The sequence below is a fragment of the Humulus lupulus genome, chromosome 4 (genome assembly GCF_963169125.1).
Source record: "Humulus lupulus chromosome 4, drHumLupu1.1, whole genome shotgun sequence".
Classification (NCBI taxonomy): domain Eukaryota; kingdom Viridiplantae; phylum Streptophyta; class Magnoliopsida; order Rosales; family Cannabaceae; genus Humulus; species Humulus lupulus.
In genome coordinates this window covers 222,245,065-222,271,038 of record NC_084796.1, presented here as the reverse complement: position 1 = coordinate 222,271,038, position 25,974 = coordinate 222,245,065, and positions in this window count along the sequence as shown.

Below are 25,974 nucleotides of genomic sequence, written 5' to 3'. Positions count from 1 at the left end.
ATGGGCCTACAGGACAGCGTACAAGACTCCTCTCGGTATGTCTCCTTACCGACTGGTATTTGGCAAAGCTTGTCACTTACCAGTAGAATTGGAGCACAAGGCTTACTGGGCGATCAAGAAGCTGAATTTTGATTACCAAGCAGCGGGTGAGAAGAGGTTATTGCAGCTGAATGAAATGGAGGAGTTCCGGAATGATGCATATGAAAATGCTCGTATTTACAAGGAGAGGACAAAGAAATATCATGATCAAATGATATTAAAGCGAGAATTTGTGCCGGGGCAGCAAGTTTTACTTTTCAATTCTCGTTTGAGGTTATTTCCCGGTAAGCTAAAGTCAAGATGGTCTGGTCCGTTCGTTATCACCAAAGTTTCTCCTTTTGGTTCTGTGGAATTAAGGAATAACGACGGTTCACTTTTTCAAGTGAATGGACAAAGGTTGAAACATTATTTTGGTGAAATTCACAAGAAGGTGGAGACGATGTATCTCCAAGACAGCAACTGAAACGTCATCAATGTCTAGCTAAAGACGATAAATTAAGCGCTTAATGGGAGGCAACCCATTGTTTAGAATTGTTATTTTCTTATTTTTTATTTTATTTTATTTTAGTAGACTTTATGATATTTATTTTAAAAAAAATATTAAGTTTAGTATGAGCCGTGAAAATCGTGAAGAAAAAAAAAAAAAAAAAAAAAATGGAAATATAGGTTCCAGGGGCTGCAGCGCCACTTCTATAGCGCTGCAGCGCAATTATGGCAAGCATTAGGGCCGCAGCGCCTCCCTTAAGAGCTGCGGCGCCACACCCAAACAGAGAGGGTGTCTTTCGGGGGCCCCAGGCGCCGCAGCGCCATCACTAGGCGCTGCAGCGCCAATGCGCGAACAAGATTCTGGGAGCATCAGGCCTTTAGGCGCAGCAGCGCCCTTATGAAGCGCCGCAGCGCCATTTCGAACGGAGAAAATTTTTTTTGGTTTTTAAATTCCTTTTCTTCCCTCTTTTTCTCTAACCACCATATTTTTTTCTCTTCTTCTCTTCTCCCTACTCCGAAAAATCCATACCCCATACCCTTAACTCTACTTTTTCTCCTCATTCCTAAAATTCAAATCATCAAATTCTATTCCTCTCATCACCATTCCTAATCCCAAATCATCAAATCTCTCATCCCATTTTTACTTCAATTTTTTTCCTTACCCTAATCATCAATACCACATCAACTTCCATTGTGATCAAGTTTTCATTTATTTTTCAAGGGATGCAAGATCCACCACCACCACCACCTTCTCCTTATCCGTAAGCATGGACTTTTTGTAAGTTTCTTTCCTTTTCTTTGTAGTTACACATTGGGGACAATGTTTGTTTCAAAGTTTGGGGGAGGGATTTCTTACGAAAGTTTTCTTTTGTTTTGTAAATATGTGTTTAGAGTCGGGGTGTTATGAGTCGTGTTCGAATCAAGTCAATAATAAAAGTCAAGGTTAAGTAATGAATGCTATGAACATAAAGTTAAGAAATAAAACCACTTTGAATCCGTGTGCTTGATTTTGTCTGTTGCCATGGTTGACTAATGTATGAGGAAAGATTGAACTTTTTGCCATGATTATTAAATTCGTGCTAATTGACTGTGTTATGCATGTTAAATGGGATTTGTGGAAAGATTTGGTTGATTACTCTAGAATTTGTGTTACTTGTTATTTGAGACGAAATCCTAGATAATGTGTGCTTAAGAAGATGATGTAGGCAATTTTGTTTGGTCCGTTTGAGCTTTTCTAGCCAACCCGAGACAAAATTGTATCCTTAGTCACCCTAATTGAGCCTAGGCCTATTTTTGTTGAAACTCCAAAACTGTTGAAACCTAACGAAAATCTTATCAAATATCCTAACCATATTAATATCATGAGCATACAAAGATAATGTGGGAAGGGGTTTTGTAATGGAAAGTAGTTTGGGTTTTCAAGAGAGGAAAAGATGAATGAGAGAAAGTTTCTTCTTAAAAAAAAAAAAAAAAAAAAAGAGAAAAATTTTATCATGGAGCCTCACTCCCTTAAGGAAATATATTGTATACACAAAGTTTTGGGGAGTGAATGTTAAAAAAAAAAAAGAGCTGAAAAAGAAAAAAATATATAATAACTAAAGAAGAAACGAGGAAGAAAGAGAAATATATATATCTCATTCATGTCAAGGTTGTTCAATATGGGTGTTTGGAATTTATGTGTACATGGTTGTTTGAAAGGTTGGTATGCTTATGGTATTAGTGCCTAAATGACTTTCTTATCTACCTTACCTAAGCCATGCATTGTAAGCCATTAAAGTCCTATTGATTCTTAAGCATGCGTTGTTTACATTAGTGGAGAATAATGAGTAATGCAAACTTATGGAATAATATGGATTGTGGTATGACTGTGAGAATTTGATGTGCATAACTATGTCAATTACTTGAGTTTTAATCATTATGGTAAATAGTTAAAGGATGTGAATAATAATTAGTTGATTATGGCAATAGTTGAGATTGAAATTCTGGATTGTGTTGTTGGGATATTTCTGAAGCTTTATGTGAGCATGGTATTAAGGAAATTGAAGCTTGATTATTATTATTGGATTGATTCGCATTGTGTGAGTGTGTTTAGTTTTTCTTATTTAGTTTTTGTTTTGAGTATTACTCGAGGGCGAGTAATTTTCAAAGTTTGGGGGAGTTTGATAAGTGAATTTTAGATTCACTTATTAGTGTCATTTTATATCTAATTTGTAGGTGTTTAGGGTGTTTTTGTTTGGTTTTATGCTTGTGTTTTGTTTGTGTAGGGTTCAAGGAAAAGTGGCGAGAAATTGGTACAAAACGGGAGTGAAACGAAGAAAAATGCAAAATTCGTGAATTAGGGCCGCAGCCCCATATTCAGGGGCTGCATCGCTATTTCTGGGCTGAATTAGGGCTGCAGCGCCATACCTTAAGGGCTGCAGCGCCTGACTGAAACAGAGGCTCGTTTTTGGCACAGTTGAAGCGCAGCAGCGCCTGTTTATGGGGCTGCAGCGCCGGGAGCCGTACGGAAATCGTAAATTGAGATTTTTGAAGGGCAAAAGAGGGCTTTTTGCAAGGGATATATAAGGAAAAGTTTAATTAGGGTCTAAGCACGGTTTTTTGGAGGAGATTAGACAGAGATTAGAGGCTCGGAGAAGAAGAGGAGGCTAGACATCATCAAGATCATCACCATTACATCTAGTTTATTCCTTCTTCCTTTCATTTTAGTTTTTTTTATTATGAACAAATACATTGTTATTATGTTTATGTTTATAATGGAGAACTAAACTCTTTTTGTGCTAGAGTATTAGATGAATCTATTTTGATTATTGAATTGCGGTTTCTATTATTATTTCTATGAAATTCTTCTCGTTTGTTCATATCTTCTTGAGTTACTTTTATCATATTAATGTTTGGCCATCATTATTGTGAATTGAAATCTAGGGTTTATGCTTGAGAAAGATAAACATAGATTGGACATAAGAAGATTTGACATAGAGTGATTGTGAGATTGAGAGATTCCTTGAACTCTATGAATTTGGTTTAGAATAGCTATTGCTTAATAACGTCTTGATTAATTAATAGCGAATAGAGATATCATATTGATTAATTGAGATTAATTGCATATATGCTTGAGATAGCTGAGACTTTATCCTTCTTTTTCTTCCTTCATTCTTTTAAAAGCTTCTGTTGTTTCTAACATAAAGGTTGGGTATACCCTTAGTCTTAGGAAATGACCTTTTTACCCTCCCAAACATAATAACCCTTTAACTTAGTCTAGGGGTAAAATAGTCATTTATTCCCAATTCCCACTAATTCCTCAAGTGTTCCTAATATTTACCATTTAAATCTCATCACCTAATTAATCATCAATTATTTACCCAAAGTCTAATAATCTCCAATATATCTCCTAAATTCTCGAAAATACCCCCAGGCTCCCCTGAGTCGGGTATAAATCATCGTCGTGAGTATTTTGCCAAACTGCTCACTAGGACAGTCTTGAGCCATAAGCTGCAAATATATCCACATAATAATGTGGTCTCAACAATTTACCACAAATAATCACATTTATGCCCTCAACGGGCCAAAATTACAAATATGCCCCTATAAGCTAAACATGGCCCACATGCATATTAATACTCATAACACATGCATTCCATATATCAATATAATCATATAAGCATGCTTATCACATAATCATGAATTAAATCATTTAAATCACACATAAACAATTATGCCCTCCTGGCATACTAATCAAGGCCCTTAAGCCTTGTTAGTGATTTTGGGACGTTACAACTGTCCCCTCCAACTGAGAATTTCATCCTCAAAATTTACCTGAATAACTCGGGATACTAATCCTGCATCGCTGACTCAAGCTCCCAGGTCGCCTCCTCGACCATGCTATTCCTCCATAATACTTTAACTAGAGGAATCATCTTGTTCCATAGAACTTTATCTTTCCCGTCCAAGACCTGAACCGGTCGCTCCTCATAGGAAAAATTTGTCTGCAGTTCCAAATCTTAATAATTCAACACATGCATAGTATCTGAAACGTACTTCCGAAGCATAAAGACATTGAATACGTCATGAAATCCCGATAACGATGGTGGCAAAACTAACCTGTAAGCCACCTGTCCGATCCTCTCCAGGATCTCAAAAGGTCCAATGAATCTAGGGCTTAACTTGCCCTTCTTCCCAAACCTCGCTACCCCTCGCAGTGGTGAAACTCGCAAAAATACATGGTCCCCAACCTGGAACTCCACGTCCCTATGCTTAGGATCAGCGTAGCTTTTCTGTCTGCTCTGTGAAGCAAGCATTCTAGCTCGAATCTTCTCAATAGCTTCATTAGTCTTCTGAACCATGTCTGGTCCCAAATACTTCCTCTCACCCATCTCATCCCAATGAATGGGCGATCTACATCTCCTCCCATATAACATCTCATATGGATCTACTCCATTCGTTGATTGATAACTGTTGTTGTATGAGAACTCAATCAACAAGAGATACTTACTCCAAGATCCCTCAAAGTCGATCGCACATGCCCTAAGCATATCTTCCAACACTTGAATCGTCCTCTCAGACTGTCCATCAGATTGAGGATGAAACACTGTGTTGAACTTTTTTCTGAGTCCCCATAGCCTTCTATAAACTACCCCAAAACTTGGAGGTAAAGATAGGATCTCGATCTGAATCTATAGACTTAGGAACCTCGTGGAGACGTACGATCTCCCTCACATACAACTCTGCATACTGATCCACCATATAAGTCGTCTTCACTGGAAGAAAATGAAATGACTTGGTGTATTTGTCCACTATCACCCACACTGAGTCATGAAGCCCCACTGTCCTGGGTAAACCTCCCACAAAGTCCATTGTAACATCCTCCCATTTCCACGTAGGAATACCCAATGGCTAAAGCAACTTCACTGGTCGCTGATGCTCAGCTTTCACCTACTGACAGGTCAGACACCTGGCTACGTAATCTACCACATCCTTCTTCATCCCGGGTCACCAATACAACGTCCATAGATCCTGATACATCTTCGTGGTACCCGGATGAAGTGAGTACGGCGTAGTATGCGATTCATCTAATATCTCTCGTCTAATCCCCACATCATTCGAAACACAAATCTGATCCTGATACTGTAGCAAACCAACCTCAGAAATAAAATAATCCTTAGCTACTCCTGCTAAAACATTCTCTCTAACCTCCTGTAATTGTGAATCCACCAACTGACCCTCCTTAATCCACTCCAGTAGGGTCGACTGCAAAGTAATGTTGGCCAACTAGCCCACTACCAACTCTATCCTTGCTCTGTACATCTCATCAGCCAACTCTCTCGAAATCTAAGTAGAACTAAATAACCGTCCCGAGCCCCTCCGGTTCAATGCATCCGCTGCTACGTTGGCTTTCCCTGGGTGGTAAAGAATATCACAGTCATAGTCTTTTACCAACTCCAGCCAACGCCTATGCCTCATGTTCAGGTCCTTCTGCGTGAAGAAGTACTTTAAACTCTTATGATCGGTGTATATCTCGCCCTTATCCCCATACAAATAATGTCGCCAAACCTTCAGTGCGAATACCACCGCTGCTAACTCCAAATCATAGGTAGGATACAGCTGCTCATACTTCTTCAGCTGTCGTGATGCATAAGCTATAACATTTCTGTTCTGCATCAACACACAGCCTAAGCCAAACCTCGATGCATCACAATATACCACAAACTTTCCTTCCTCCGAAGGAAGACTTAGCACAGGTGCAGTAATAAGTTGTCGCTTTAACTCTTGAAAACTATTATCACACTTATCTGACCAGATGAACTTCAAATTCTTCTGTGTCAATTCTGTCATCGGTGCAGCAATTTGACAACCCTTCCACAAACCGTATGTAGTAACCTGCTAACCCAAGGAAACTCTGAACCTTTGAGGCGTTCCTTGGCCTCGGCCAATCTCTCACTGCCTCCACCTTAGATGGAGCCACCTTAATCCCATCTTCACCAACTATGTGTCCAAGGAATGTCACTTCTGGTAACCAAAACTCACACTTCTTAAACTTGGCGTACAACCGATGTTCTCTTAACCTCTGCAAGACCTGTCGAAGATGTTGCTTGTAACGCCCTGGTTAGCCCAGAACCATTACGGTGAACCAGAAATTTGACCCGCTACCCGAGTCCTTTGGTTAAAACGTGTTCCAAGTGTTATTAACAAGCTAAGGTGAAAATCAGCAAAAAGGAAAGGATATGTTTTATTTAATACATAAAATTGTTCATGGGCCCACAAGAACATTTACAAGTTATTTACAACTCAAAAAGGCCATTACTGTTCCAAAATTACAAACCCGCCGACCTAAGCGGCAAAAATAGGGTAAACCCCTTAGTTCCTCTTAGAACTCCTTGGCTGTAGTGGTCAAGCGGCCGCATATGTACACATCACCACCTAAGCTCTCCACTCAAGGCTGGGTGAGCTTCTCTTTCCCTTTACCTGCACCACATAGCACCCATGAGCTAAAGCCCAGCAAGAAACACAGTATCATATGTAAACATTACCAAATGATTATCATTATAATCACACAGAGCTCATAGCTCTCAAATAGATGAGTGAATATCACTTGAGGTTCTAGAAAACCATACTGAGTGACTGACAAGCAAGTCACTAATTTATTCAAAAGAGTGGCTGCTGGGTAAGCCACTAGCCTCAAACAGATGAGAGACTTGTAGGTAAGTCTCTAACTTAACAAATGAGTGACTGATGGGTAAGTCACTAGCTTAAGCAGATGAGAGACTGATGGCTAAGTCTCTAACTTAACAAATGAGTGACTGATGGGTAAGTCACTAGCTTAAACAGATGAGAGACTGATAGGTAAGTCTCTAACTTAACAAATGAGTGACTGATGGGTAAGTCATACAAGCGCTTATAATGTTCATCGAACTTGAGGTCGGTCCGGAATTAATGCTCTTTGAGTCATCCAATGCAGATATCGATTAGATCTAATCTTTATTGGCTTGCGTGGAACACGCTAAGGCCATCCTGACTTATGAGTCAGCACCGTGTGACCAGTGTCCAGTACCACTGCCGAACCTGACTAATGAGTCACAGCTTCACAGTTGATACCGGCACCTTTGCCAATTCTGACTAATGAGTCAGTGCCATACACAAATGAGCAAGATATGCTAAGCATTCATTAATCAATATGTGTCCACATTTATACAATCAACATGCCTCAAGAATAATCATGCATGTCACATATGGGGTGCATTTTTCTTACCTCTGATTCGAGCTAGAATGAATAAAAGAACGACCCTTGAGAACGGTTTAGCTTTTAGTCCTTTAGCGGTTACCTAATCATAACACATTATAGGATACCATCAATAACATGATAATCAAGGGTTCTCAAACCAAGATCTAGCCTCCAAGACATCAATCCAAACTAATCCAAGTAGTAGGAGTGATCTTGAGGCCTAAAACCATGTTCCCGGGGTCAAAACATGCAAACGGGGTGAAAACTGGGCAAGGGTTGTGGCCCTAGCACCTTGGGCCACGGCCCCCAGAATTTCTTGAAGCAAGGGCAGCGACGCCCAGCAGGCACAAAAAGCCCCACCTGCTTCTTCAAGTAAGGGCCACGGCTCTCCAAGAACAGGGTCGCGGCCCCCAACCCTGGGCCATTCCCAAATGCGTTTTTAACACTCCAAAATCATACCTAAACATTCCCCAATCATCATAACAAAGTTCCCAAGCTTCCCAAAGCTCCAAAACCCTCAAAACCCAAGGCTCAAACGAACCGAAAACTCAACAATTTACAAAATCTAATTCAAAGCTTAGAAACTCGAAAAACTAAAAACTTAAACTTCGATTACCTTCGATTGGGTTATTTCTCGTCAAATCCTTCGGTTAAGAAGCTTCTAATCTTTCCTAGGATCGCTATACCTCGATCCTCGCTCGATTCCGAATCCTAGAACTCGAGATTTCTTCGAAAATGCTTTGGATGGCAAAAATTAACTAACGAAGGAGAACGAGAGGTTTTCTAACGTACGTTCTATCTGACAAGCTACTTCAAGCTTAAGTAACCTCAAATAAGACCTAGTGTTCGGGGTCCCAAAAACCTCCCCGGGGACATTATAGTCAAAACTTCCAGAATTTCACCCTGATCTCAATAACTCCCAATTTATCATCAAATAAACTTTCTTACTACCCGATAATTGACCCCGTTATGACAAAACCGCTAATCCACTAAATAGGACCGTCTCATGCCGAATAGCTCGAATATATCTCCATAATAATGGAATCTCATTCACAAATCACATTATGCACCAAAATACACAAATTTACCCCCAATGGGCCAAATTATCAAAACATCATAATATTTCAAATGTGGACCCACATGCATGCATATAACATCATATTATAATATAATTCACATAAACATGCATATATTCATTTAATGGCGTAATTAAACAATTACGGCCCTCCCGACCAACTAAACCGCCACTAAACCACATCAGAGAATTCGGGGCATTACATTGCTCGTGCTCTGCCTCTGAACTGGAGTATACTAAAATTTCGTCGATGAAGACAATCACAAACTAATCTAAAAAGCCCTTGAACACCCTGTTCATTAAGTCCATGAAGGATGCTGGGGAATTGGTCAAACCAAACGATATGACTAAAAACTCATAGTGCCCATACCTCGTTCGGAAGGTTGTCTTCGATATATCCTCATCCTTGATCCTCAACTGGTGATAACCATATCGAAGATCAATCTTCGAGAATACCATATTTCCCTGTAGCTGATCGAACAAGTCATTAATTCTTGGTAGAGGATACTTATTCTTGATAGTCAACTTGTTCAACTCTCTGTAGTCTATACACATCCTCAGAGTCCCATCCTTCTTCTTCACAAACAAAACTGGAGCACCCCATGGCGAGTGTGCCGCGGCACCCAGCAGTCAGAGACTCCAAGCCGCGGCACACAAAACCCGTGCCGCGGCACGCCTTCACAGCCCAGAATTCTGGGTTTTTCCTTCGCATTTTCCCGAGCCCCAACCTCTCCAAATCACCCCAAACTCCATCCTAAGTCCCAAAACCAACTCTAAACCCTTAATAAACCTCACAACAACCCAAAAACATCATGCCCAAGCTCACTCACACCTTCAATCCTAAAATTCACTCTTGAATTTCACACTTAGCAACTCAAACTAGAAAATTAAGAACAGCTTGAACTCAAACACAAACCACACTCCAAACTCCCTATACCTTAACAGAAACAAACCTAATAAACACACAGAGACCTTACCTTGAATGATGAGTCCAACCTCCAGCTCTAAACCTCCTTCCCCCTTGATTTCCCAATTTTGAAATTACATAAAACCAGCCACCAACTTGCCTCAATTCACATTCATTATCTAAAATTTCAGACTTAAAACTTGGATATATCATAATCAAGATCTTACCTCTGAATATCCTTGATCTAAGCTTGCTTGACAACTTCAATCACCCTTAAATTCTTCTTCCAAAAGCTAAATTCAGTTTCTCCCTTCTTCTTCTTAGGTTTGCTCTTCCTCTAGGTCCCCAATTTCAGCATAAACCCATTTCTCCAAGTGTTATACGTATATCATATTTTCCCTTCAGCTAATGATCATTTATCCTACCAAATGACTGTTCTACCCTTCCACTAATACCCCTTCCTAACTAAACCTCAAGGCCATACTTGTCTTTTCACCAGCTTTGCAATTCTACCACTTTCCCCATAAAACCTGTTACTCTCTATGGTTACTAACAGTTACGCAGGTTACCAAATCACCAGTTACCATTATCTAGTTTCCTAGGACCGTCTCGGCACGTGCATCACGTTGGTATCACAGCACCCACGCGGTACAATTCACACATCATAATTATCACATAATATAATTCACATAGTCATATAACATGCTTAAAATCATAATCATGCATCTTAATCATAATAATCACACATAATTCCCATTATGCCCTCCCGGCACACTAATCAAGGCCCTTAAGCCTTATTAGTGAATTTCCAAAAGTTCCTACAGTTGTATCTTCAATTCCTTCAGTTTTGCCAATGCCATTCTATATGGTGCCCTCGACATTGGCTCTGTCCCCGATGCCAAATCAATGATGAACCGAATCTCCCTGTGCAGCGGCAACCCTGGTAAATCCTCAGGGAATATATCCAAGAATTCACGAACCAATCTAGTCTCTCCCGACCTTGTTGGCATAACCCTGGTGGTATCCACCACACTAGCTAGAAAACCTATACATCCTCCCTGTAATAGGTCTCTGGCTCTTAGCGCTAATATCATGGGTATGCGGGGTCCACATACCGCACCCACGAAAACAAAAGGATCCTCTTCCTCCGGCTCAAAGGTCACCATCTTCTTCCTACAATCAATAGTAGCTCTGTATCTTACCAGCCAATCGTTTCCCAAAACCATGTCAAAATCCTCCATCCCTAACTCAATCAGGTCTATTGATAGATCCCTACCATCAACCATCACTGGTAGTGCTCTAATCCATCTCCTAGAAACTACCAGCTCTCATGTAGGCAATATAGTCCTAAATCCCACGATACTCACTAGGTCTACACAATCTATCAATTAGCTTACTAGAAACAAATGAATGTGTAGCACCAGAGTCAATCAATACAGAAAAGAAGAGCTAGTGCTAGAAAACTGATCTGTCACCACCGAGGGACTAGCCTCGGCCTCTACCTGCGTCAAGGTGAACACTCGAACTAGAGTCAATCTATCCACCTTCCCTGCTTCCCATTTCTTCATTGTTGGGCAATCCTTCTTGAGGTGTCCCACCACCCCACACACATAGCAGGCCTTAGCCCGACATTCACCCGGATGGCATCTTCTGCACCTCGTACACTCTAGGTAGCTCCTCCATGTGTCACCGCCTCCCTGACGGCCACCCTGAACACCCTAACCCCTCCTATCAGGACCAGTAGCGGTTGAAGTGTCAGGGGTCTTCCTCTTCAAATCACTGGGGCCTCCGCCCCTAACAGACCCAGAATATGGAGGCACCACCCTGCGGACTTCCTGCCTCACAACATTCTCCCTGCAAATCTTGTTCTCCGCTTCCTCAGCAGTAAGAGCCTTCTCAACATCCTGGGCATAAGTCGTCCCCCTAGGTACTTTTGTAATTCTCACATCTCAGGCTATCATAGCATTAAGCCCCCGGATAAATCTGTCCTACCTAGCTGCATCAGTAGGCACAAGATCTAGTGCAAACTTCACAAGTCTATCGAACTTCAGGGCATACTCTGTAACTGTCATGTTGCCCTGTACCACTCCCACAAATTCATTCACCTTTGTTACCCTCACGGAAACATTGTAATACTTCTGATTGAACAAATCCTTGAATCCATCCCCACCCAAAGTAGTAACATCTCTAGTCTGTGACGCAACTTCCCACCAAATGCGGGCATCCTCTCTCAGCATATATGTGGCACAGGCCACCCTGTCATGACCGTCTACCCTCATGAAGCCCAGGATAGCGGTAATCATACTCATCCACTGTTCAACCTTTAGTGGATCTGGTCCCCCCTCAAAATTTGGAGGATGTTGTCTGCTGAACTGCTCATACAACGGTTCCCACCTATTCCCAACCTCCACTGGTTGTACAACTGGTGCCACTGCAGGTGGCACAATGGATGCAGCGCTCCCTGACGGAGCCTACTGTCTAAGAAGACGGATTTTCTCATATTCTCTCTGAAGTCGAGCTTGCATGTCTGCCATAATCTACTGTCAATTCTCAGGGACTGGCGGAGGGTTCTGGCCTGGTCATCATCCCTAGCCTCAGACCCAATTTCGGCTAGTCGTAAAGATCGCCTTGGACACATAGTTATCCAAGTTAATTTACAATTAATTACTCGGCGGTTAGACTATCATGACATGGTAACAATCTTTCCATGCATCACCATTGAAACGCAACCAATTACAAGCAGTCAAAATATAAAATTTTATGCAAATATTCATCCACATACAATAGCAATGCTAATAAGCATGCATTAATATCATCACACAACAGTCAAGGGCCAGGCCCTATTAGTATCTCATGCTCCCTATTAATCAAACAGATAACAACCCTCATATTTCCTTCCAATCACTTAAGCATATAAACACGAATACACAATTACCAAACCCTGAGTTAAGCTTGGCTTTAGCGGCGAATGTACATGTCCAGCCAGTCTTCAGGAACCCTTAAACCAAGACCGCTCTGATACCAAGTTGTAACACCCTGGATAACCAAGACCGTTATATTGTGTGTTTATAAAGGTGCAAGACTAGCTAATCAAGTCGTTTAGCTGAAAATGTATCATTAAAACCATTATTGAACTAGCTTTAAAAGATTTTGGTCATAAAAGATAAATTTCATTTAAATAAGCGTTTGATACATGGGATCCCAAAATTAGGGTTAAATAACAATTTACAAAATTTCCAAAGGTTATGTACAACCACAAGCCACTCTAATGGAAAAATAGGCATTTTAGGGTCTCTTATCCCTGTATCATCCATCGGTCGTGGCGGCCGAGCAACCGACTATGTACATTCTGTCCCTAGAGCTCTCCAAATCAGGGTTGGTCCAGCTTACCCTTGCCTTTACCTACACCACGTAGTACCTGTGAGCCAAGGCCCAGCAAGAAAACCATATACAGAGCATAACCAATAACAATAATAATAATCAATCAATTCATAAATCATTAATCAAATACTCAGCAGACCACATCGTTCACATAATCAGTGATATCAATCATCAAACCAACAATCTATCATCCAGATAATTAACATGCCACAATCATCAGATTAACAATAGTAAACATATCATACAATATCCATGGTTGACGCCTTTAGGCCGCACCCTCTGTTTATCCCACTAACTCCGGCATTCTTAGGCTGAGCTCAGTGATTATATAATTAACCTTAGCTACCAGTGGTCGAGCCGCGTCCTGTGCGCAAATACTAATTCCGACACTTCTAGGCCGTTTATCTCATGCTCACATGGCATAGTACCATCATACTGCATTGCATACAAGTATAGGGAACTCTTAGTCCCAGCATAGCCACATAACCGGGTGTAGTTTTCTTACCTTTGATTCCGAGCAGAGAAGGTGAACTGGTTCTGAGAACGATCCCTATCCTCGAGCCTTGGCGACAAACTTAGTCACAAGAGTCATTGATATCTATCAACTTCCGATTAGAAATAAAATTCCTAGGGAACAAAACTAGCCTCGGGGACCTAAATTTCTACTAAACTGGGTAGTAGAAATTGTCCCGAGCCCCTAGGTTTGAACCCCCCGAGCCCTAACAATGCCAAGAACTCCTCTAAGCTTAAAACTCCCAGGCGGGTCGCAACTTGGCTCAGCAAGTCGCAACTTGTCCCAAGTCAGAGAGCAACCTCCCAAGCAAAAAGGGGAGGCAGGTCGCGACTTAGCCAAGCAAGTCATGGCACGCCCCCAAGTCAGAGAGCTCCCACGACCAGAAGGGCCACATGTGCCATGGTGCCCCTAGGCTGGGTCGCAACGCACCCTACGAACCCAAGGAAAACCTAGGTTTCCTCCTCTTTTTCCCAGCCAAGAACATTCAAGCTTTACCCATAAATTTTCCCCTCAATTCCACACTAAACCAATCACGAATTTAGACCTATAATCACATAGTTTCACCCTATAATTATCAACAATATAAATAGAAACCAACACTTCAATTCAGCCACCAGAATTCTAGTAATAATCACTAAAATCTCCTACTCAAACCATCAGCCAAATTCATCACTCAGCCTATACTCAAACTCAAAAATCAACCTAACCTACTCAACCATAAAACATAGAAATTAAAGCCAGATTCTTACCTCAATTTACAGTCTAATTCCAAGCTGAATTTCCTCCAAATCCCCGCTTAGTTCCTCTTTAATTCCTTCTGTTTTTCTATGAAAATTCCCCAGCCCAAGGGTATCTTCAACTTCAATGAGGGATAGTGAGAGTGAGAGAGAAAATGTGAAAGGACGGGAGAGAGAGAGCTGAGACTTTATCCTTCTTTTTCTTCCTTCATTCTTCTAAAAGCTTCTGTTGTTTCTAACATAAAGGTTGGGTATACCCTTAGTCTTAGGAAATGACCTTTTTACCCTCCCAAACATAATAACCCTTTAACTTAGTCTAGGGGTAAAATAGTCATTTATTCCCAATTCCCACTAATTCCTCAAGTGTTCATAATATCTACCATTTAAATCCCATCACCTAATTAATCATCAATTATTTACCCAAAGTCTAATAATCTCCAATATATCACCTAAATTTCCAAAAATACCCCCAGGCTCCCCCGAGCCGAGTATAAATCCCTGTCGTGATTATTTTTCCAAACCGCTCACTAGGACTGTCTCGAGCCATAAGCTGCAAATATATCCACATAATAATGTGATCTCAACAATTTACCACAAATAATCACATTTATGCCCTCAACAGGCGAAAATTACAAATATGCCCCTATATATTAAACATGGCCCACATGCATATTAATACTCATAAACATGCATTCCATATATCCATATAATCATATAAGCATGCTTATCACATAATCATGCATTAAATCATTTAAATCACACACAAGCCAATTATGCTTTCCTGGCATACTAATTAAGGCCCTTAAGCCTGATTTTGGGTCGTTACATCGGACCACTGCTGGTCTTGATAGGAGGGGTCGGGGTGTGCAGGGTGGTAGTGAGGCATGGAGAAGTTACCCAGAGTGTGCACGGTCCAGGAAGCGCCATCTGGGCGAATGACGGGCAAAAGCATGTTATTTGTGCGGGGTGATTGGGCATCTCAAGAAAGACTTCCCAACTTTGAAGAAGGAGGAACCAAGGAAGGTGGACAACTTGAGTGTTCACCTTGACTCACGCAGAGGCTAGTCCCTCGATGGTGACAAGTTAGCTTTCTAGTGCTGGCACCTCATATATTGTATTGATTGACTCTGGTGATACACATTCATTTGTTTTTAGCAAAGTTATTGATAGATTGTGTAGGCCCTATGATTATTATACTGCAGTGCGGGGTTTGGGACTATATTGCCTATAGGGTAACTGGTAGTTTCTAGGAGATTGGTTAGGTCATTGCCAGTGATGGTGGACAACAGGGAACTATCAGTAGATTTGATTGAGTTGAGGATGGATGACTTTGACATGATTTTTGGGATGGATTGGTTAGTCAGGTATGTGGCGACTATAGGCTTCAAGAAGAAGATGGTGACATTTGAGCCTGAGGGTGAAGTCCCCTGTGTTTTTGTTGGTACTATGCATGGACCTCGCATTCCAATGATATCAGCATTGAGGGCTAGAGACCTATTACGAGGAGGTTGTATAGGGTTCTTGGCTAGTGTGGTGGACACCACTAAGGTCGTGCTAGTGGGACTAGGGGAGACCAGATTGGTATGTGAGTCCTTGGATGTGTTCCCTAAGGACTTACCGAGATTGTCGCCGCACCAGGAAATCGAGTTCATCATTGAGTTAGCGCTAAGTAAAAAACCAGTGTAGAGGGCCCGTACAGAATGGCTCCAACAGAATTGAAGGTATAGTTACATGAGTTATTAGACCTAGGTTTTATCAGACCTGGCTTCTTACCATGGGGTGCTTTGGTTTTGTTTGTGAAGAAGAAGGATGGGACCCTGAGGATGTGTATAGACTACAAAGAGTTGAACAAGTTAACTATCAAGAACAAGTACCCACTACCGAGGATAGATGACATGTTTAACCTGTTGCAGGGTAAGACACTATTCTTGAAGATTGATCTTCGATCTAGTTATCATGAGCTGAGGATCAAGGATGAGGATATCTTGAAGATGGCCTTTTGCATGAGGTACGAGCATTACGAGTTCTTGGTCATGTCATTTGGGATGAGTAATGCCAAAGCAGCATTTATGAATCTGATGAACAGGGTGTTTAAGGATTATTTAGATCAGTTTATGATTCTCTTCATCAATGACATCATGGTTTACTCCCATTCAGAGGCAGAGCATGAGCAATATCTTAGATTGGTATTGCAGAGATTAAGGGAGCACCGGTTATATGCTAAGTTTAAGAAGTGCGAGTTTTGGCTACCGCATGTGACATTCCTTGGTCACATTGTCAGTGGAGACGAGATTAAGGTAGAATTGGCAAAGGTAGAAGCAATTAGAGATTGGCTGAGGCCAAAGAACGCCTCGGAAGTTAGGAGTTTCCATGGGCTGGTGAGGTATTACAGGCAGTTCGTGGAAGGATTTTCGAAGATTGCCACACCATTGACGGAACTGGCGAGGAAGAATCTGAAGTTCGAATGGTCAGACAGATGTGAGAGTAGTTTCACATTGGAATTGAAGTGATGATTGATCACTACTCCTGTACTGAGTCTTCCTTCAGATGGGGATAAGTTTGTGGTGTATTGCGATGCATCAAGACTGGGATTAGGATTTGTGCTGATGAAGAGTGGGAAGGTCATTGCCTACGCATCGTGAAAGCTAAAGGAGTATGAGCAGTGGTACCCTACTCATGATTTGGAATTAGTTGCAGTGGTATTTGCACTGAAAGTGTGGCGACTCTATTTGTATGGAGAGAAGTGTGAAATATACATTGATAATAAGAGTTTGAAGTATTTCTTCACCCAAAAGGACCTAAACATGAGTCAGAGATGTTGGCTAGAGTTGGTAAATGATTATGACTGTGAGATCCTTTATCACCTAGGAAAAGTCAATGTAGTGGTAGATGCTTTGAGTCAGAACGGCCCGGACAGTTGTTTAGCTCGAAGCAGCTATCGAAGGAATTGGCAGAAGACATGACTAGAGCAAAGATAGAGTTGGTGGTAGGCCAGTTGGCCAATATTACTTTGCAGTCCACCCTGGAGAGAATAAAAGAGGGACAGATGAATGATGCACAGTTGAAGAAGTTTAAAGGGGATTTCCTAGCAGGAGTCGCTAAGGATTATTCCATTTCGAATGGGTTTGCTGAGATATAAGGATTGGATCTGTGTTCTGATGAACATGGGTATCAGGCGAGAGATCCTTGATGAATCTCATACCACACTGTATTCTTTACATCCAAGCACCACGAAGATGTATCAGGACCTAAGGTCATTGTACTGGTGGCCTGGGATGAAGAAGGACGCGATCGACTATGTAGCAAGATGTCTAAGCTATTAGCAGGTGAAGGCTGAACACCAGCAGCCAATGAGGTTGTTACAGCCTTTAGGTATTCCCGAGTGGAAGTGGGAAGATGTTACTATGGACTTTGTAGGAGGCTTGCCCATGACAGTGGGGCAATATGACTCGGTATGGGTGATAAAAGACAAATATACCAAATCTGCTCACTTTTCGTCAATGAGGACAAACTATACTGTGGACCAGTATGCGGAGCTGTATGTGAGGGAGATTGTACGTCTCCATGGGGTTCCAAAATCTATAGTATCGAACTAGAATCCCATTTTTACCTCCAAGTTTTGGGGTAGCTTGCAGAAGGCTATTAGGATTCAATTGAAGTTCAGTACAACATATCATCCTTAGACAGATGGGCAGTCTAAGAGGACAATTCAGATATTGGAAGACATGCTTAGAGAATGTGTGTTAGCCTTTGATTGAATTCTCATACAATAACAGTTATCAGTCGACGATTAGAGTAGCTTCATTCAAGATACTGTATGGAAGGAAGTGTAGATCACCCTTTCATTGGGATGAGATGGGAGAAATGAAATATTTGGATCCAGAGATGGTCCAGAGGACTAATGAGGCTATTGAGAAGATCAGAGATCAAATGCTCGCTTCACAGAGTACAAAGAAAAGCTACGCTGACCCAAAGCATAGGGACGTGGAGTTCCAGGTAGGGGACCACGTATTTCTGTGAGTTTCGCCACTACGGGGAGTAAAGATATTTGGGAAGAAGGGCAAGCTGAGCCCTAGATTCATAGGACCTTTTGAGATCCTGAAGAGGATTGGGCAGGTAGCCTATAGATTGGCTCTGCCCCCGTCATTATCGAGAGTGCATGATGTCTTTCACATCTCAATGCTTCGAAAGTATGTATCAGATACGACCCATGTATTGGGATATGAGGATCTGGAGCTGCAGAAGGATTTTTCCTATGAGGAGTAACCCGTTCAGATCCTAGATAGAAAGGACACGGTTCTGGGGAACAAGACGATTCTTCTAGTTAAAGTTTTGTGGATAAATAGCAAGGTCAAGGAAGCAAACTGGGAGCTAGAATCGGTTATGCAGGATCAGCATCCCGAGTGATTCGTAAATTTCGAGGACAAAATTTTCAGTAGGAGGGGATACTTGTAACATCCCAAATTTGCTAATTAGGCTTAGTGCCTTGATTAGTGTGCCGGGAGTGCATAATTGGATTTATATATGTGGAATTAATTGAATAAATGCGTGATTACATGTCATACATGATTTATATGGTAATATGAATATATGTGCATATTTAAGTGTATTAAATCTACATGTGGGCCCATTCTTGTTAATAAGGGCATATTTGTAATTTTGACTTGTTACGGGTATAAATGTGATTATATGTGTTAAATGATTGAGACCACATTCATATGTGGATATATTTGCGATATTCGACTCGAGGTGATCCTAGTGAGCGAATTAGTGGAATAGTCACAACAAGGTTAAATACCCGGCTCAGGGTGAGCATAGGGGTATTTTGGGGAACTTAGCGTGTATTCATGATTTACCGAGTAACGGATAGTTATTTGGTGTTTATTTGGGCACGTCAGAATTAATTAGGAATTTATAAGACTACTTAAGGATTAGCGGGAAATGTGACAAATGACAGGTTTGCCCTAAGGGGCATTTGATGAGTAAGGGTCTAGCAAGGGGTAGCTTGGTCATTTACCCAGCTGTAGTGACTTAGCCACTTGGAACCTTTCAGAAAAAAGGAGAAAACACCAAAACACTCTCTCAGTTACTCTCTCACACACTCTCTCTCGATCATCTCTCTCTCTTGAAGTGTTGGGGAAGCCTTAGGATTTTGAGGAGGAAGGCTTGACAATTGAGGTTGTGAATTAGGGATTGAAGCTGGGATTAAATTGGAATAGCTCAGGGGGTCAAAATTCTCAATTGAGGTAAGGTTTTTGGTCTGGATTTGGTGGATTTTTGTTGTGATTTTAGTTTAGGTTAAGTTTTAACTAATGGTTGGGTTTTGATTTGGGTTAAGGTTTTGGCTTGAATTATTGGGTTGGTTGTGATGTTTGTGATATGTTATTGAGAATCCTAGACTAAATTCTGGCTGTAAGGCATGTTTAGGACGAATTTCGGTGAATTTGGCTCGAGGAAAACGTAGGAAAATCCCTAGAATTTCTGGGTTTCGAGCTCGAGCCGCGGCGCTGTTCTTATAGCACTGCGACCCGTGTACATGAAATGGCCTTTGTAGTTCTCTGAAATCGCCTAAGTGTCACAGCGCTGGTTGGGGCATACTGCGGCCCGTTTCTCCCAGAAGAGAGCTCTGGGCTCTCTGACTTGAAGTGCGTCGTCCCTTGGGTCTGAACCGTGGCTCTCATTGAGAAAAATAGCCAAAAACAATATTTTTATCTCGGGCACTCAAACCTAAGGGCTCACGAAGGATTCCGCTACCTGGTTTAGTGGAATTCAAGGTCCCGGAGGCAAGTATATTATTTTGAAGCTTTAATTAGTTTAGATTTGATGGTTATCCACTATTGCGTTGTGACTAGGTTTTACCGCTAAGGTTCAAGATTAGGGATCATGCTCGGGACTGCCTTATACCTACTGCTTGAGACTCGAGGTAAGAAAACTGCACCCGGGTTGTGATCGGGGCTTAGACCCCTATTAACGAATATGATTATGACTGTGATTATACATGAAAGTATGATTATTTCTGTGTGTTGAGAATATTTTCTTAGGCATGCTTGTTTATGTTGCAACTAATTGCGTGTTTCGCAATCTATTCGTTTGTTTATGCCTGATCTGAATGTCCGGCCTAAGGGAGCCAGGGTTGACATTAAGTGTGCGGAACGTAGCCAAGACTAAGTGTGCTTGAGTCAACTATATGACCAGAGGACTCGGCCGAAGGGCGCCGGACCTGAACATCACTAAAGTAAACAAAAGTGTCGTTTGCACTTAACTAGCTGTATGGAATGTTGAGATCGAATTATGTGTTGGATTGAGCAGTGTACGCCCTGATTTTCCCACGGGCTGATTAGCGAGCTGAGCTGCGGCCTAATCATGATTATCTTGTGGACATCCCCAAAACTGGAGCTGCCATCATAAGATCATACCTCCTTAGCTCGAGGTAACCTGAGGGTTCGCCTCTGGTGACTTAAGGAGGGAGTCCGGGCTCTGAAGGCCGAAGGTCGGGCTGAGTACCCAGATCGTAGTACGAGCTAGGGTTGGAGGCTATGACCCTTTATAAAGTCAACCACGCAAGGTAAACGTGCATATATCAGACATCACGTGTTTGATATATCCCTGACTTCTCGGACACGCAGCAGGAACGTGCGTATTCAGACACCCACGACTGGGTTGGGCCGTGCGGCCCATTATCTCCTTACCTATTGATTTGACCACACTTATGTGTCAGGTTTAGGAATTAATCATGATTGTCACAGAATTGACATGATAGGTAAGAAGGTCACGGGATGACCTTCTTACCAACTCCCAGGTGCCTTCTCCTATAAATATGGAGACCTTGGGAGTTAATAGAGGTTGGAAGATATATTGTAAGAAAGACCCTGTAATCAAATATCCAGTATACAGCAATAATACTGACTAGTGGAGTAGAAGGATTTTAACCTTTGAACCACTCAAAAACGTGTCTTGAATCACCCTTCATTTTCTAAGATCCTACATCTATTTCGGTTCAACATTAGCACTAATCCCTTTCTCTTCTTTTCTTAATTTCCTGTTGACGAAGAACCGCGTCAACAAGCAGATTATTACTTCCTAGCTCATTGCCTATGTCCTGTTATTATTTGAGTTGAATGATTTGAGTCTACTGTTTATATATTGTTGTTCATTTGTTTTTGTAATTTAATTTTTCTTGTTGAACCTTGGCTCACAGGTGTTATGTGGTACAGGTAAGGGAAAGGGAAAATTAGAACAGGCGTGAGTTTGAGAGCTTTAGGGGCGGCGTGTACATTTGCAGCTGCTCGACAGTAACGGTCGAGGGAGCAATAAGGACTAGAGCCAACTTAATTTTGCCGCTTAGGCCGGCTTACCTTGTAATTATTTTGAAGTTTTATATGCCTTGTAAACACTTATTTTCAGGATCCCATGTACAGACTCCAACTTTTTATTGAAAACAGCTATTTCTACGATCAAAATCTTTTAACCATAATCCCTTAATTAACCTTAGTAACACATTTATATCCAAACGACTTTATTAGCAAGTCTAGCACTATTTAAAATACACAGTACAATGGTCTTGGCTATCCAAGACATTACATAGATTAGGCGATGTATCGCCTAGTGTTAGGCGATGCATCACCTAGAATGCGATACATTGCCTGGGTGGTTATTGCATCTGTATAGTTACGTAATTTAGCTCCAAAACTTAAATTTAAATACTCTAATCTCATTGGTTTATTCTAATGAGGGTCCTATATTATTTAAGGGGTTCACATGACTTAATTGGGAACTTGATCACTCACCTCTCTCTCTCTCTCTCTCTCTCTCTCTCTCTCTCTCTCTATCTCCATGTTTACTAGTTTTTTTCCAAGATCTTCATCAAGAAAGCTTGGTTTATATGAAGGATTAAGACTTGTGTATCTCAATATCATTCCATTATTGTAGCTTCAAGCATTTCCATAGAGAAGCTTGGGTTTTGAGGATTTTGTGCCATTGAGATGATTGGGAACTTTTTTTTTTTAGATTTGGGTATGTTTGGATAGGTTTTTGGAAGGATTTAAAGTGGGGAAAATGGAGTTCTTGGCTGTGCTCGTGGTTGGGTCGCGGTCCTTTTATTATGTGTCGCGGCCCAGGCTTGAAAAAAAAGGTGGTTTTTGGCTGTTGGGGGCACTTTGGGCCGCGACACCTTTTAGGTGGGCCGCGGCCCATGGCACAGACAGTGAAGGGGATGAGCCCTTGTTCTTAAGCAGGCCACAGCTCAGGTTTTTGGGGCCGTGGCCCAAAAGGGCAGAAATGGCCAAAATGGGTCTTTTATTGATAGGAACTTAAACCTAAAGGCTCTAGATCAATCCTACTACCCGGTTTGGTAGGATTCGATATCCCAGAGGCTAGGACTTGGTCCGGACGCCTTTATTTACTCATTATTGACGGGATTCTATACTTGGTTGTGACTAGGTTATCGCTAGGGGCTCAGGGTCAGGATCGTGCTCGGGGGTTGTTCTTATTTTTCATTACACTCGGACTTGAGGTAAGAAAACTACACCCATTATGTGATGTACATGATTAGGGCTTGGCTCGAATGTTGAATAAAGTTTTGATTGGGCATTGGTCCCTGTAAATGCGCATGATTATGATTGTTCCTATGATTATTGATGAAGTATGTTGAGTTCTCTATATATGGATATTTGTTATATGATGAATGCTTGTTAGCACTATATACTTGAGAAAAGCATTGACTTGTGAGTCAAGGGCGGCAATAGCGCGTTGAGTGCTGGTCGATATGATTGGATCTAATCAAGAGTGCATTACACGCTTGTTCGACCCAATGGTCGCAGAAAACCAAAGCGCTTGACTAGCTCTATGGCTAGTTACTCAAAGCAAGGGTGACTTTATGGTCACATGGCTAGGGCAAAAGGGCCCTAGGTTGACTCTATGGTCATCTATTTAGGGCAAAAGGACCCCAGGTTGACTCTATGGTCATCTATTCAGGGCAAGGACCCCAGGTTGACTCTATGGTCATCTGATTAGGGCTACGAGCCCCAGAATGATTCCATAATCATTTATTTGTACCTGTATGCATGTATGAGTAGGTTATTAGTGCTGGGCATGCTGGATATACATCTGAATCTGTATATATTGTTCATGCAATTGTATTAAGTTTTCTTGCTGGGCCTTGGCTCACGGGTGCTATGTGGTGCAGGTTAAGGGAAAGGAAAGTTGGACCTTGGAGAGCTTAGGTGGTGATGTGTACATATGCGGCCACTTGACCACCATGGCCAAGGTTTCTCAAAGGAACTAGGGTGTAACCCTATTTTTGCCACTTAGGTCGGTGGGTTATAACTTTTGGAATTGTAATGACCTTTTTTGGAACTGTAAACAACTTTGTAAACGTTATTATGGGATCACATGTACAGTTTGATGTTTTTAATGAAACATTCATTCCTTTTAAGCAAAAATTTTAACCCTGGACCAGTAATCACACAGTGTAACGATCTTGGTTAACCAGGGCGTTGCAAGTTCCTTACGCATCTACAGTTGGAATTCTAATGTATGTTATGTTATGTACTAGACCAGATATCTACTATGTAATAGGAGTAGTGAGCAAGTATCAGTCAAACCCAGGACTAGAACATTGGATAGCAGTTAAGCATATTTTGATGTATTTATGGCGGACTAGGGATTATATGTTAGTTTACAAGGGTGGTGTTCTGAACTCTGTAGGCTACACCGATTCAGATTTTCAGATTGATGTTGATGACAGGAAGTCTACTTCTGGAATGGTGTTTACTCTTGGGGGTGGAGCTGTGATATGGAGAAGTGTTAAGCAGTCTGCGATCTCATATTCCACCATGGAGGCTGAGTACATAGTTGCGTCTGAAGCAGCTAAGGAAATAGTTTAGTTAAATAAGTTTTATTCAGATCTTGGTGTTATTCCAGATATGGATAAACCGCTTGTGTTGTTTTGTGACAACACAGTAGCGATAGCCAACTCAAAATAACATTGAAGTCACAAGAGGAGTAAGCATATAGAAAGGAAGAATCACTTAATTTGAGAATATGTGGCCAGGAGAGATGTGAAGGTTATGAAGATTGCATATGAAGACAATCTTGCAGATTTGTTTACAAAGACACTACCATAAGCTACATTAGATAAGTATATCAAGGAAGTGAGATTAGTAGAATTAAGGCATTAGTTTCAATTAGTGCAAGTGGGAGTTTGTTGGGGTTTTATGCCCTAATTAAAACCCAATTATTTTGTAGTCTCATTTTATTATCAATAAAAGAATAGAAATCATTTTTTACTTGGTCAATCACTTTGCTCACATGTTTTATTTTCATGATTATTTGTTTAATATAAACTTATATTAAATCCCAAGCATATAGCTAATCATATTTATAGTGGCGTAATCAAAGTGGAATATATATATATATGATTATATGTTCAAAATAAGTTAGTCCTAAGATTAGTCAGTGCACAAGATTTACACTGACTTGTCAATCTACGATATGATCTACTTACACATTACAGTGTTATGTTCTTTCCAGAACATTAGCAAAGTAGATAAGATCGGATGTATTTGTTACATCGGACTGGACCGATATTGACAGTTGATAAGATAAGTAAACATACCGTTATTATCTATTCTAGTCATATCATATAGTTGACCATAAGTCAATTCAATCTTAATTCTGAGTGGTTAGTATTCTAACTGATTGTATTATTTGAGTTCTTTGACTTGTTCGTTACCAGCTTACCCTACGGACTAGCCCATACTTACATCTTGGGAACTCGGTAGTATAATTGAGTGGGAGTGTTAATCATAGATATGAACATCTATAGCTTCTGATGAAGAAGTGTAACGATGGTTTCCTTTTAGTTTGGTTCAAGGTGTTAAATGATAGAGATCTCATTTCAGTAATTAAATTAGTTTACTGAAATATCATTTACAAGGAACTAAGTGTTTTAAGGATAAAATACAATGAGAGGTAAAACGGTATTTTAGTCCTATTTCATTGTAGACCATCTATAGAGGATTGAGTGACAATTATGGTTGTAACAATTGATCATTAATAGCGTATCTATATTTGTTATAGAGCGTTCTATGAATTCAATAGTGCAATTCTGAGTCTATAGTGGAGTCACGAGGAATTAATAAGTTAGTAAATTTATTTGTTAGATTTATGATAACTTATTGGAGCTTGATTTCATAGGCTCATGTTCCCCATTGTACCTTGGATAAAATCATCTAGATAGTCTCAATTAATTGATTTAATTATCAATTAGAATTATCAAAGTTGACCAGGTCAATTTTCAATAGTTTCACACAGTTATGCAATTTAGAGAAGAAATGAGACTTTAGGGCAGATTTATTAATTAAGACAAGTTGGTGTTTAAATTAATAAATAAGTTTAAATCAATGTTCAAATTATAAATAATTAATTGGCTGGTATTACCTATTAATTTATTGATTTTTTAAATTAAATAAGTGACATAATTGAGCCTATAAAATGAATGTTAAGTGAGAGTTGAAAACAAATCTATTTTTTATGCTTTAGGGTTTTAGACTCTCTCTACAACAAAAGTATTTTTCGAAGCCTCAATATTTTCTTCTCTTCTTCTATTTGTATCTATCG